Below are 10,929 nucleotides of genomic sequence, written 5' to 3'. Positions count from 1 at the left end.
AACTCTTGCCTAATTCATTTTGAGAAACACATATCTCCAGTGATAGACAGTAATATAGAGCATCTCTGAAATTCCATTTTACAAATCCACTTACCAAGCCCTAAGAAAATCCTCTTTATAGAGGTGTCAAGAAAGCCTCATCAAATATAAAAATTGTTGCTGTTTTGTATTTAAAGGTCAGCTAGGAGCTAGAAAAGGCCAGGGAGGCAGGCGTTTATAGTTACTTTTGAATCTGTTTTATATGTGAATGTCTCGGAGTCCACACGTGACTCCGGGCCCCAGCCCACCTGGGGGATGGCGGTGCTGGTGGTAGAGATTCATATCTCAAACTGGGTCATATATGAAGGTGTCTGAGTGAGTGGGTAACCTGTCATTCTTATGGGGGGCATAAAGCAGATAATTTATTGTTAAAACCGGGATCAATTTGAAAGTGAAAGGAATCACTAACTGATGGGATGCTGGAAAAACAGGTGTCAACCAGAGTAAGTGGTCACCCTGCTAACAGTTCTTGATGTCTCTATAGATGAACGAGATCTTCAGCCCCACAGATTTCAAAGCCTTCTTAAGTTATATAAGCAATTATGAAGAAGGTCTCAACAACTCAGGAAAATAAAAGCTGAGTCTTATTAAAGTAGCTTGATGCTTAGTAATCTTAATAGGTTAGTGGCTTTAACTTGGTCATGGATTATGAAAGTGGGCTGATGAGAGAGCCAGTTGAGCATCCACCAGTGGTGAACACGGTTACTAAGATGACAAAGGATTTTAAGGAGGCACCAAGATAATGTTGCTCAAGTTAGATCTGCAGACTTAAAAGATCACAAGTGATGAAGTAGAGTTGGAGATGGATGTAGTTATGGCAGGTAGGAATCATTCTCTTTACAGAATGTATGTTATACTGCATCCATCCCAACATCTAAATATACAGGAGTACATAGATCCACACTTGTCTGATGGCTCCTGATCTAGACTTTGCATTCAATCTAGTGGTGCCTTACTGCAGGCTATCTTTCTGTACCCTGAGTTTCTCATCTATGCAAATGGTTAAGTATGCAAGAAGTATAGTGATGACCCTAAGGTTTTCATATGCATTGAATATTAACATATGCCCAGTATAAAATTTAGTATATTAGGCATATTTTTTGTATTGTAATTCTTTAAAAATATTAACTCATCTATAATTTATTTTAAACTTTTCATTAGCCTTAATATTAAATTAAGCTTCACAGTCTATTCCTAGACTATTCCAAGTAACTAGGGGCTAATGCTTCATAGTTAAAATTTATCATGAGAAAATTCTTTCTTATAGCTAATAAAATTTTTAGCATTAAGTTGACTCGCATTTGAACATGATATTTATGTCACCTAATTTATTGTAGAATTACTGTGCTATTTTATATCTTAGTACTCATAACTCCTGATATTTAAGTGATTTTTAAATTGCTATTACCAGAAGAAGCATCTTTTGGGAACTGCAATTAAAATTAATACTTGGGCTACATTTTGAAATATGTATTTCCTCCCCAAACTATATAGACCTTATTTCCAAAACTGAACATGGAATCCATTGTCCAATGCATGATCTGACAAGTGGTCAGAAATGGACTGTGTTTTGGAATCAGGACTTTCGCAGCCTATAGTGACCACGCACAGCTGCTGACATATGGTTGGAGCTTTGCACATGGTCGCAACTCTGTGAAATTTTCTGGAGTGCAGGATTGTATTATGTCTGGCTTCAAGTTCTCTATTAATTCTTCGGACCTTTAATGGAGTCTTAATGCTTCTTCATAGTCAATTATGGACTTCCAGTTATGGACTTCCAAGCTTCCAAAGATGTTCCAAAAATTTTCCCCACCTATCTACTTCACTAGAGGCCCAAAGTAAAGGAAGAGGTTAGAGAAATCAGGAACGAGAGAGGCTGAGGGAACAGAGGGGACTGTGTGAGGACTCAAGCTCAGTGGAACTGCAGTCCAGCGTTAACTACTTTCTCTCATAAATGTCTGTGCTGACTTGGTTATTGCCTTTGTTACCTTGCTCAACTTAAAGTTTCATATCTGAGCTGAAGTGCAGGTCTCAACACTGCTTGAGGGTAGTCTAAGGTAATAAAAAGCAGAAATAGTAGTATAAAATTAAGGACTGAAAAGCATATGTCCAGAAATTTTTCAACTATGGAAGTTCATCTGTCAGTGCAGCAATAATCATCAAGAGAAATGGCATGAGGGATCAAACTGTGCTGGCTTACACCAGCTAGCTATGCCCTGGCCTGTAGGGAGAGCAGCGAGAGCAGCATTATGCCTCTTGGGAGGTATGTAAGAGCTGCTTTACGGGAATGTCAGGAGCCTCCAGCCAAAGCTGAGAGTAGCCTCTGCTTCTAGGCTCACTTTCTGCATCTGTGCTGGAAGCCTTAGAATAGTTCAAAGATGCCTGTTCTTCAGTTCACAAGCAGGTGTCTTTCGGGTAAGCAGAATAGAGCACCTTAAATGCTTTGTCTGCAGTCAGTAACTGGCGTGAGTGTACCACCCTATTCTAGACAGGCCGGAGTTGGGGCACTGTGGCATCAGGTATTTTATTACTGTAATTTTGCTTTGCCCAGACTTTGTCCTTTTGCTTTGCCCAGCCACAGAGAAATATATGGGGCAGTGCAGAATGATGGTGCTGTCTTTTGATGCGCTTTTGGGCTACATTGTGCAGTGAAGGATTCTGGCCCCTCCATTGTGGATGGGAAATTGTGATTAAACCTTCAATGAGCATTCCTTCACTAGGCAACGGAGGGACAGTGCCTGGAATCTAGTCAGTTCATTGATAAAACTCGAGGTTGAAAGCATGACTGTTCCTTTGTGTAAGTGCATCCAGGCCTCATTAACGGGCTACTGCCCAACTCTGCCATCTGATCCAGCCGCTGAGTAATCGGAGGCGTTGCAGAGGCCATTTTAAAGTGCCTACAAGTGAAGCTTTTAATTTCTCATTGGGAAATTTCAGAACTTGCCAAATGTCACTAAAGCCCCCGTTGATAGGTTACGATTTCAGCAGAGACCGTGGAAAGTTAAGATTTCGGCAAATCTTTAGGAGATGAGAAAACCCTATTCTTCTTAATGGGAATATTTTCTTTAAGCAAATATCTATCTGCAAAGCCAGATATTTGTCATAACTTTTACCATCAAAATGGAAGCCTGAAATGGAAAGAAGAGGAATGAGGACATCTGTTTTTCCCAACTTCTGTTCATGGAGCAATATTTTAAGGCTACAGTAATGATTTCCTTCTTGGCTCTGGTTAGGGAGGTTTTTCTTTAGCGATATGCTTGGTGAGCATCTATCCTCATGACCCAGGTACTCTAAGTGATTCTGCCTCTGCATCCAGTGTGTCATCATTTTTTCTTTCGTCTTCTCCAGACATATTTCTATGTAAAATGAACATTTATCAAAAGAAAGAATGACACGATTGCCCATGTGAATATTTTTTTATTTCTTGGCTCTAACTTCTTTTTTGGCCTTTTCATATCTCTTGTAGAAATACTTTTGTCACTTTCAGTTTTCAGAGGCTATCAAGCCTAGAACTTTACAACACTGGGGCTCTATGTTTTGGAGAAAGTCACAATAATTAAAGAGAAAAAGAGAGCACCAGACTTAAAGCATATTAATGGTACTTAATATGTACTAGAATTTTCAATACAGGGTCTACCGAACATCCAAAACAGCTTGAATTTTAGATATGAGCCATTATAGAAGCATCTGAAAGATAGTTTTGTTGTATAATACATTATTCCTTTGGAATATTTACTGAGAAATCTAAAAGGTTTATATAGGGTTATATCAGGTTATAGAGGGTTATGAATTTTTGGTATTGGCTCTTAAAATATATCTTGGCATGCCATTTAAAGATGAATAGTTTTTCTCCCATTTAATGGATAGTTCTTGCTACAAAGAGTGCTTCAGTGAAAGACCATAGTAAAATATGCATTCATTTGGTAGAACTCTGTGTTTCTGGAATTTCCGATCCCTGACTAACTTGTCATTCATACTGTGGAAAGGTAGATTAGTAGACTTAGAGCACAGACTTCAGAGGCAGAATACCTGATTCAAATCTCAACTTCTCTACTTGCTTGTTGCATGCTCTTGAGTAAATCACTTAAATTCTCTGTGCACCTATTTCTTCATATATAAAATGGGAACATTCATGGAAATCTTCTGAGGTTTATCTAGCAGATCTAAATAATGTATGCAGAATAGCGTGGCATATGGTAAACACTAGGAATGCTCACGATTTCCTAACATTCTAAGGTGGGTGCAGTAAAGCACTTTGAGCAGGATGGGGAATTGCAAGCATGGGAGACTGAGGCAGCCTCACAGCTCTTTCATTAGGGCTGCGTTTGAGAGTTAAGTACCCGGCTCCTTTAAGCACACGGCACCAAACACTGTCCTCTGGTCCAGGACTTTCAAGTGAGACTTTCATGTAACAAAGGCCTTTTGACATGTCAGTAACTAAATCTCTGTCCGTGAGGCCTGAAGCAAAGTTCTCCAATGCTTGGGATTGTTTTGCATCAAGAGTTTTCCATCTTGGTTCCAGTGTGTTGGATCTGAGGGCAGGAAAACAATCCCACCATCCAGAAATAGATACACCTTGCCATACTTGCGATGTAGGAAAAATAAATAAAATAAGTTTCTATGTAAGTACATAGACATAAAAATAAGACTCAAACTTTTTGGCTAAATAATTAATCAAATAAGAATAGAAATTTCTCTCTTCTATGTACAGCTGGAGAACAGTTTGCTGAACAAGAGGTTTTTAAGAGATACTGTTAAGATAGATTCAAAGTACATAACATAGCTGACATATATAATTGCATAAATAATAATTACAAGTTGAAACAATTATTTTTTATCAATTAGTATGTGCTAAACATTTTTACAAGTTTTCCCAATTAATGTTTTCCACAGACATGAGTTATATGTTATCTTCATTTTCAGAGAGAGGAAAACTGAAGTTGTGAGAGATTTGTTTGAGGTTATATATAACCAATGATTGACAGCCTTCAAATCCAGGAATTTCTGACTCTGAATCCACATGCTTTCCACTATAATGTTATTGTCTTTCAAAGATAATTTAGTTCAGTCCAGTAGAAAACTAACTGAGCCTCTATTGTGTGAAAGGCATTGAGGAAGTTACTGAGGATAGAAGGCAAGCCACACAGGCATGCTCCCTGCCTTTGAGAAACTGACAGTCTCGATGGGATGACAGCTATGAGCAGCTATCTGTATTTGCTTCTCCTTCTATTATGCATTCCTAGAAGCCTCCTTGAGTAGACACTGCCACTACCTTGAATACAGTTTAGATAATTCATAAGGCACTGTGTTCTCTTGAAGATACTATTTCTGAATGTCATTTGTGCAAAAAAGCGTACATCTCAAATTCTCACCCTCGTTACCTAATGTTGTCACCTGACATGGTAGTTTACAGACTAGACTATGACAGTATAGGCTCATCGTCAATTAGGTAACTTTGAAGGATCAATGAGAGAATTATAATTTAGCAAGTTGTAGTGAATTTCACATTAAAATCAGACATCTGATTGTAGTGGCTTCCTTACTCCCAATATGACACATGTAAAGCTGAAGTAGATTTGTCCTGATATTGTGGAACTCACAAAGAAAGGAGAGAGGAGGAACAGGAAAGCAATCCCTTTGGTATATCCCCAAAGAAAGTGGATGGAGTATGGATGAAGTATTTTTCCAGGAAAGAGAAGTTGTGTGTCAACTGATGCTTGATGGAAAGGAATGAATTATTAGTACAGGCATGGGAGAGACAAAAGTCAGGTGCTTGAGGAAGCAGGGAGAAAATGAGGCTTGATGGGACGTTTTAGAGCTGATTTTAGGAAAGATTGCATGTATCATTTGTCTCCTACTTCTGCATACCTGTATGGAACTTTCATTCCTTCATTTAGCAGACTCTTTGTACCTAGTATCTGCTCTTTAGTTTCACCTAAGATCTCAGCAAGTGAAAGACATGTGCCCTGAGACACCCACTTCCAATCATTCCTCTGACTAACTTGCCATCATCCAATAGCATTACAACATCTGCTTCAGGTCCATACACAAGAAAAACAAATCATGGAAAGGGAATCAAAGGGAGAATCAGAGTGTTACATTTCTCTTAGGAATTGTGAATTGTGAATTTCCTTTAGGTTTAGTGTGTTTTCTTACCCCTCTCCCCCCCGCCCCCCATCCTGAGTACTTGGTTAGCTGCTCATTTGTAATGGAAAATCCTACAAGGAATTCCATGAAAAACTTGGAAATGAGACAACCGAATCTCAATGAATGGATAACTAAGACTCTCTAGCAAATTCAATTATTCTGACAACATTTTTACTTTGCTTTATCACTGAAGCTATTCAGAAAGCCAGAACAATTGCAGGCAGGACACCAAGACTCTGGTCATCTCCAAAAGATGAGAACATTTAATAAAACCAAATGGAAAACTTGTGGTGCCTTCCTTCCCAGCTGACACTCAGGCCGTCCAGACAAAGGACTGATTAATAGGAGAGAGCCCAGCCTCAAGCTCTGGAGTTGTTGGATTGGGTCTAGAAGGGAAGTGATTTCCACGGCTCTCAATCTTGTGTCTGTGTTAGGCCTCTTCGTTCTCTACTCTCTCTCCTTTCAGTTGGCCTTTGTGTTCTGTTAACATAAGACGCGAATACGGTGTTTTCTGAGGAAACATGACTGTTATGTTTCTTTATTCCACTATTGATTATTTCTTTAATCTAGATGCTAATCTGAAGTCTCATATTAGGTATACAATGTAACATATACAAACATTATCTATCCTAGTAATCTACTGTAAAATGAGAGATTTCTTTCCAGTATTGGACATACAAAATGTGACAAATCTCATTTTCTGTAATTTTAATTTGACACAACTAAATCAATAGTTTTTTACATTTATATCTCTCCTATTATGCCTAATCTTACAGATTATAAATAAATGTATGTGAAGAAAAGTCTTGGCCAGTAAAGTAGTGTTGGCAGAACACAATTTGCAAATAGAATAAATGCCTGTAGTAGCTGCTATTCATGTGTGTGAGGACCTGTGTCTGATGATACTGTTGAGGATGTTGTTTCTAATATCTGGATGTTTAACAATACTTGTATTGTGGACTGAATCACTCAATTTCCACTGAGCAATTTGGGGTCTTCAATATTTAGCATTTCTTTAGAATTCAGGATCAATTCATTGTTGAGCCAGAATGTAACCACATACAAGGGGCAAGACAGGTGGACGGCCTTGCTTTTGCATCCTGTCTACCAATCTTCATTTTTCACTGTGGTATGTGGGCAAGAAAGCAGCATAGCTCATGAAATATTCCCCCAGTATTTAATAAAGAAAAACAAAACCCAGGTGTAATGTCTTGTAAAACAAAGAGAATTTTTTATTTTTTTCCTTCACTTATTAGAGATTCCCATTGTTTCTGTAGATCTTTCAGCATGTTTACATTTCAAAATGACCTTCTCCCAGCTTTTTAAAAATGCGAGACCTTGAACATCATCACACACACAAACACACGAAAGGTTTTAAGATTCGCTCTTCTTTGATGTAAAACCATGGAGTCTTGTATAATCATCTGCTTACCCGGAGAGCAGATGCTGCTGTCTTTCTGGGCAAACAAAGCTTGGATGAAAAGGGCAACAATGCAGGAAAGATGTTAACGCCCACCGCTCCTCTCCCACTGAGAGGGGCAGGGGCATTGGACTAACCCCCGAGGGCCTGCCAGCTCTTGTCAAATGCTCCACATATGGTCTTCCTGAGTGATCAAAGAAAAAAAGTATCTTCAGAGCATAATGTGTTATAGAAGAAATATTGAAAAATTCAGAGAGCATGGGAATCTGGATCAGCTGGATGTTCTTAAATTGTGATAGGGTGCTCTGCCCACTTCTCATAACGCTGGAAAGCACCGATGTATGCGTTGATAACACAGTGTGTGAGAGCATGTGCTAGGAGACCCGAGGCATCTGGGCTCAAAGCCTGGCTTCTCCACTTCCTGCTCTGCGATATGGGTGAGTATCTTAGATCGCTGAGCCTCAGTTTCCTCATGCTGTAGTGTGCTGATAAATCAGCTCTGGGACATGTGTCGGGGGAAGGAAAAAGGGAGGTGCCCTTTTTCCTTCCCCCGACACATGTCCCAGAGCTGGGTTTACAGGGTTTACAGGGTTTGCCATTTTCCAAAGTGTAACTACTTTCACTATGGCAATTTCAAGCTATCAAGGATTGTGGCTTGTGAAACTCTGGAATATTTAATACCCTCAGTAGCCAGCACAAACCTATCATTGCTGGTCTGTAAAATGGGCATCATAGAATTCACCACATAGAGTTGTGGTAAGGATTAATGAGACAACGTATGAAAAGTTCTTAGCACCCTAAATTCTGGAACATACTCAATATTTAACGAATAGTAACTATTTTCAGTGTTTTTGGCTGCATACCAGTCTTTGTGCTGGTGATTCTAACCCCGGCTTCAGAGTATTATAATCATGTTTTAATTTAAAACCCACGTTCTAAGGGTAAAATTATTCTTAACTTATTTTAATTCTTAAAGTAGTCATGTGTACTACGCAACATTTTAGAGGGAAAAGAGAGATATTTAAAAACGTGAAAGTATACATTTCCAAAGAAACTGTTAATTGATGCTTTTTTGAGCTCCTAACGTCTTTCTAAATAATATATTTTTTTGAACTCTTGAAGATCTTTTGCCAAATCTTGAGTAGTTTCTGTACTTTTAATGATGGATTCCGGGTTCTATTTTAATCAAGGAGCCTTCATAAGGAGGCTTTGGGGAGGAGCCTCACTTTTGGCTGGGTGTAAATATGCCTTTTTGTTTTTCGTTTTGTTTACCCATTTCAGCTGCACTGTCACACCTTCTCCTTGCCCAGGCATCCTTTCATGAAATCATGGGAAACCCCTAACCTTTTCGATTTCTTTGACTCAGTACTAATTTAGCCATTCCGGTTTAAGTTTTATTCTCAAATCAAATTTAGAACGTCTTTCCTCCTCCAGTGCATCTCCACTTGTGACCTGAAGGGCTTGGAGGTGAGACAGGGTGGGCTGCAATCACCTATTTACATACTTGTTCTCTGTTCTAGGGGAGCTCCTTGAGTGTAGAGTGCAAGAAGGGACTGAGAAGAGAGGGTAATGTTTCATCATGTAACTGAGGGAGGCCCAGGTTTCACCTTGGCTGATTGATTCCCTGTTAGTGACCAGCTATTGGAGCTGTCTCCACCTTTCCCTGATGTGGAAGTTTCGGCACTGGCTTGACCAGCTTGTCCCCATTCAGCTCCAGTCACCAGTTGCTTACCCTACAGCCTCTGTGGTGGGATGCCAGCAAAATGTTGCAAGTCTGGCAGCCTCCACTGAGATACAAGCAACCAGTGGCCAGTTCGCAAGGCCTTGCTGTGCCAAGTGGTAGGAGCAGACATTAAGACACTGGCAAGCCTTTTCTCAGTCCTTCTGTCTCTCTTCAGGTCTCATGAACTCTGCTCAGATAGGCAGAAACAGACAAGGCTGCTCCATTTCTTGCATACCGCAGTCTGTTTGAATGACTCTGGCCCTCTCACTGGTCTCAGGGAGGAATCATCCCATGGGATCCTCCACTACGAACACTATTTTTCCCACGGAGCCCAGGACCCCTACTGTTTCTTCCCGCAAGTGGGGTGGTAGATGACGGGTAGGTGTATTAGTTTGCTGGGGCTACCATAACAAAATACCATAGAGTGGGTGGCTTAAACAACAAAAATTTATTTTCTCACAATTCTGGATACTGGAAGTCTGAGATCAGGGTTGGCTCCTTCTGAGGCTTCTCTCTGGCTTATAGATGGCTGTCTTCTCTCTGAGTCTTCCCATCATCTTCCCGCTGTACATGTCAGTGCCAATTTCAGAGGAATGAAGACACCAGTCATATTGCATTAAGATCCACCCTAATAACCTCATTTTAATTTGATCGCCTCTTTAAAGACCGTGTCTCTAAACATGGTCACAGTCTGAGGTGCTGGGAGTTTGGACTTCAACATGTGAATTTGGGGGAGATACAAGTCAGCCCATAACAGTAGGGTGTGATTGTTTCTGCTGGCCTCAGGTGTCACTGATGCTTCTCCTTAGAAAATTTGATGGTTTTAGTTTATTTCAGCTTTGGGCCATATCTCCTACTTCTGAGATGACAGGAAAAAGCCCACTCAAAATTCTATTTACTAGAAATATAAATGACCATTGCTGAATGTTTTTGAGACCCTTACTTTGCCTACCTCATCTAAAGAGTTGAAAGTATGAAATGTACAACATAGGAAATTACTAGAGCAAATGGCAAGACCTGAAAAGAATGAAAGGAAAAATTAATTATGAAGCATAAGAAACAACTGGAAGAAAGGATAGAAGATATCAAAGAGGAAAATGAAAATATTAAAAACCCATTTTGAGACCATGGAAGAAAACCTACATTATATGTCTGCAAAATGTTCTATGGGAAGAAAAAGATGCTGCAGTCAGACAATTCCACTGATGAAAGTGTTTTATGAAGTTAAGTAATCACCATAAATGTTACTTTTATTTTCTGTCAGTAACATAGAGGTTAGTAGATTAATCCTAATGACTCTTCCTTTCTCATTCACTTTATAGCTTATTTAACTGTTGCTTTGGCCTTTTTGGAGGATTTTTAACACCTCAAGATAATATTTGTTCAGCTTGACAAATAGACACATTGTGCTACTGTTTACTCTTGTCTCTAAAACTAATTGTTGGCTTTTCAGCAATTTCTCAGTGCTAAGAACTATTAATGTTCATTTAAATAAATAAGCCATTAAGAGCAGAAAGATCAGCCAAGCAATCTTCTGTGATGAATGAGTTAATGAAAGTTAGCTCAATAAATCTGCTCCTTGGTGTATGCTGCTACTAAA

This window comes from Pteropus vampyrus, unplaced genomic scaffold (genome assembly GCF_000151845.1).
Source record: "Pteropus vampyrus isolate Shadow unplaced genomic scaffold, Pvam_2.0 Scaffold43, whole genome shotgun sequence".
Taxonomy (NCBI): domain Eukaryota; kingdom Metazoa; phylum Chordata; class Mammalia; order Chiroptera; family Pteropodidae; genus Pteropus; species Pteropus vampyrus.
Note: the sequence above shows the minus strand (reverse complement) of the source record.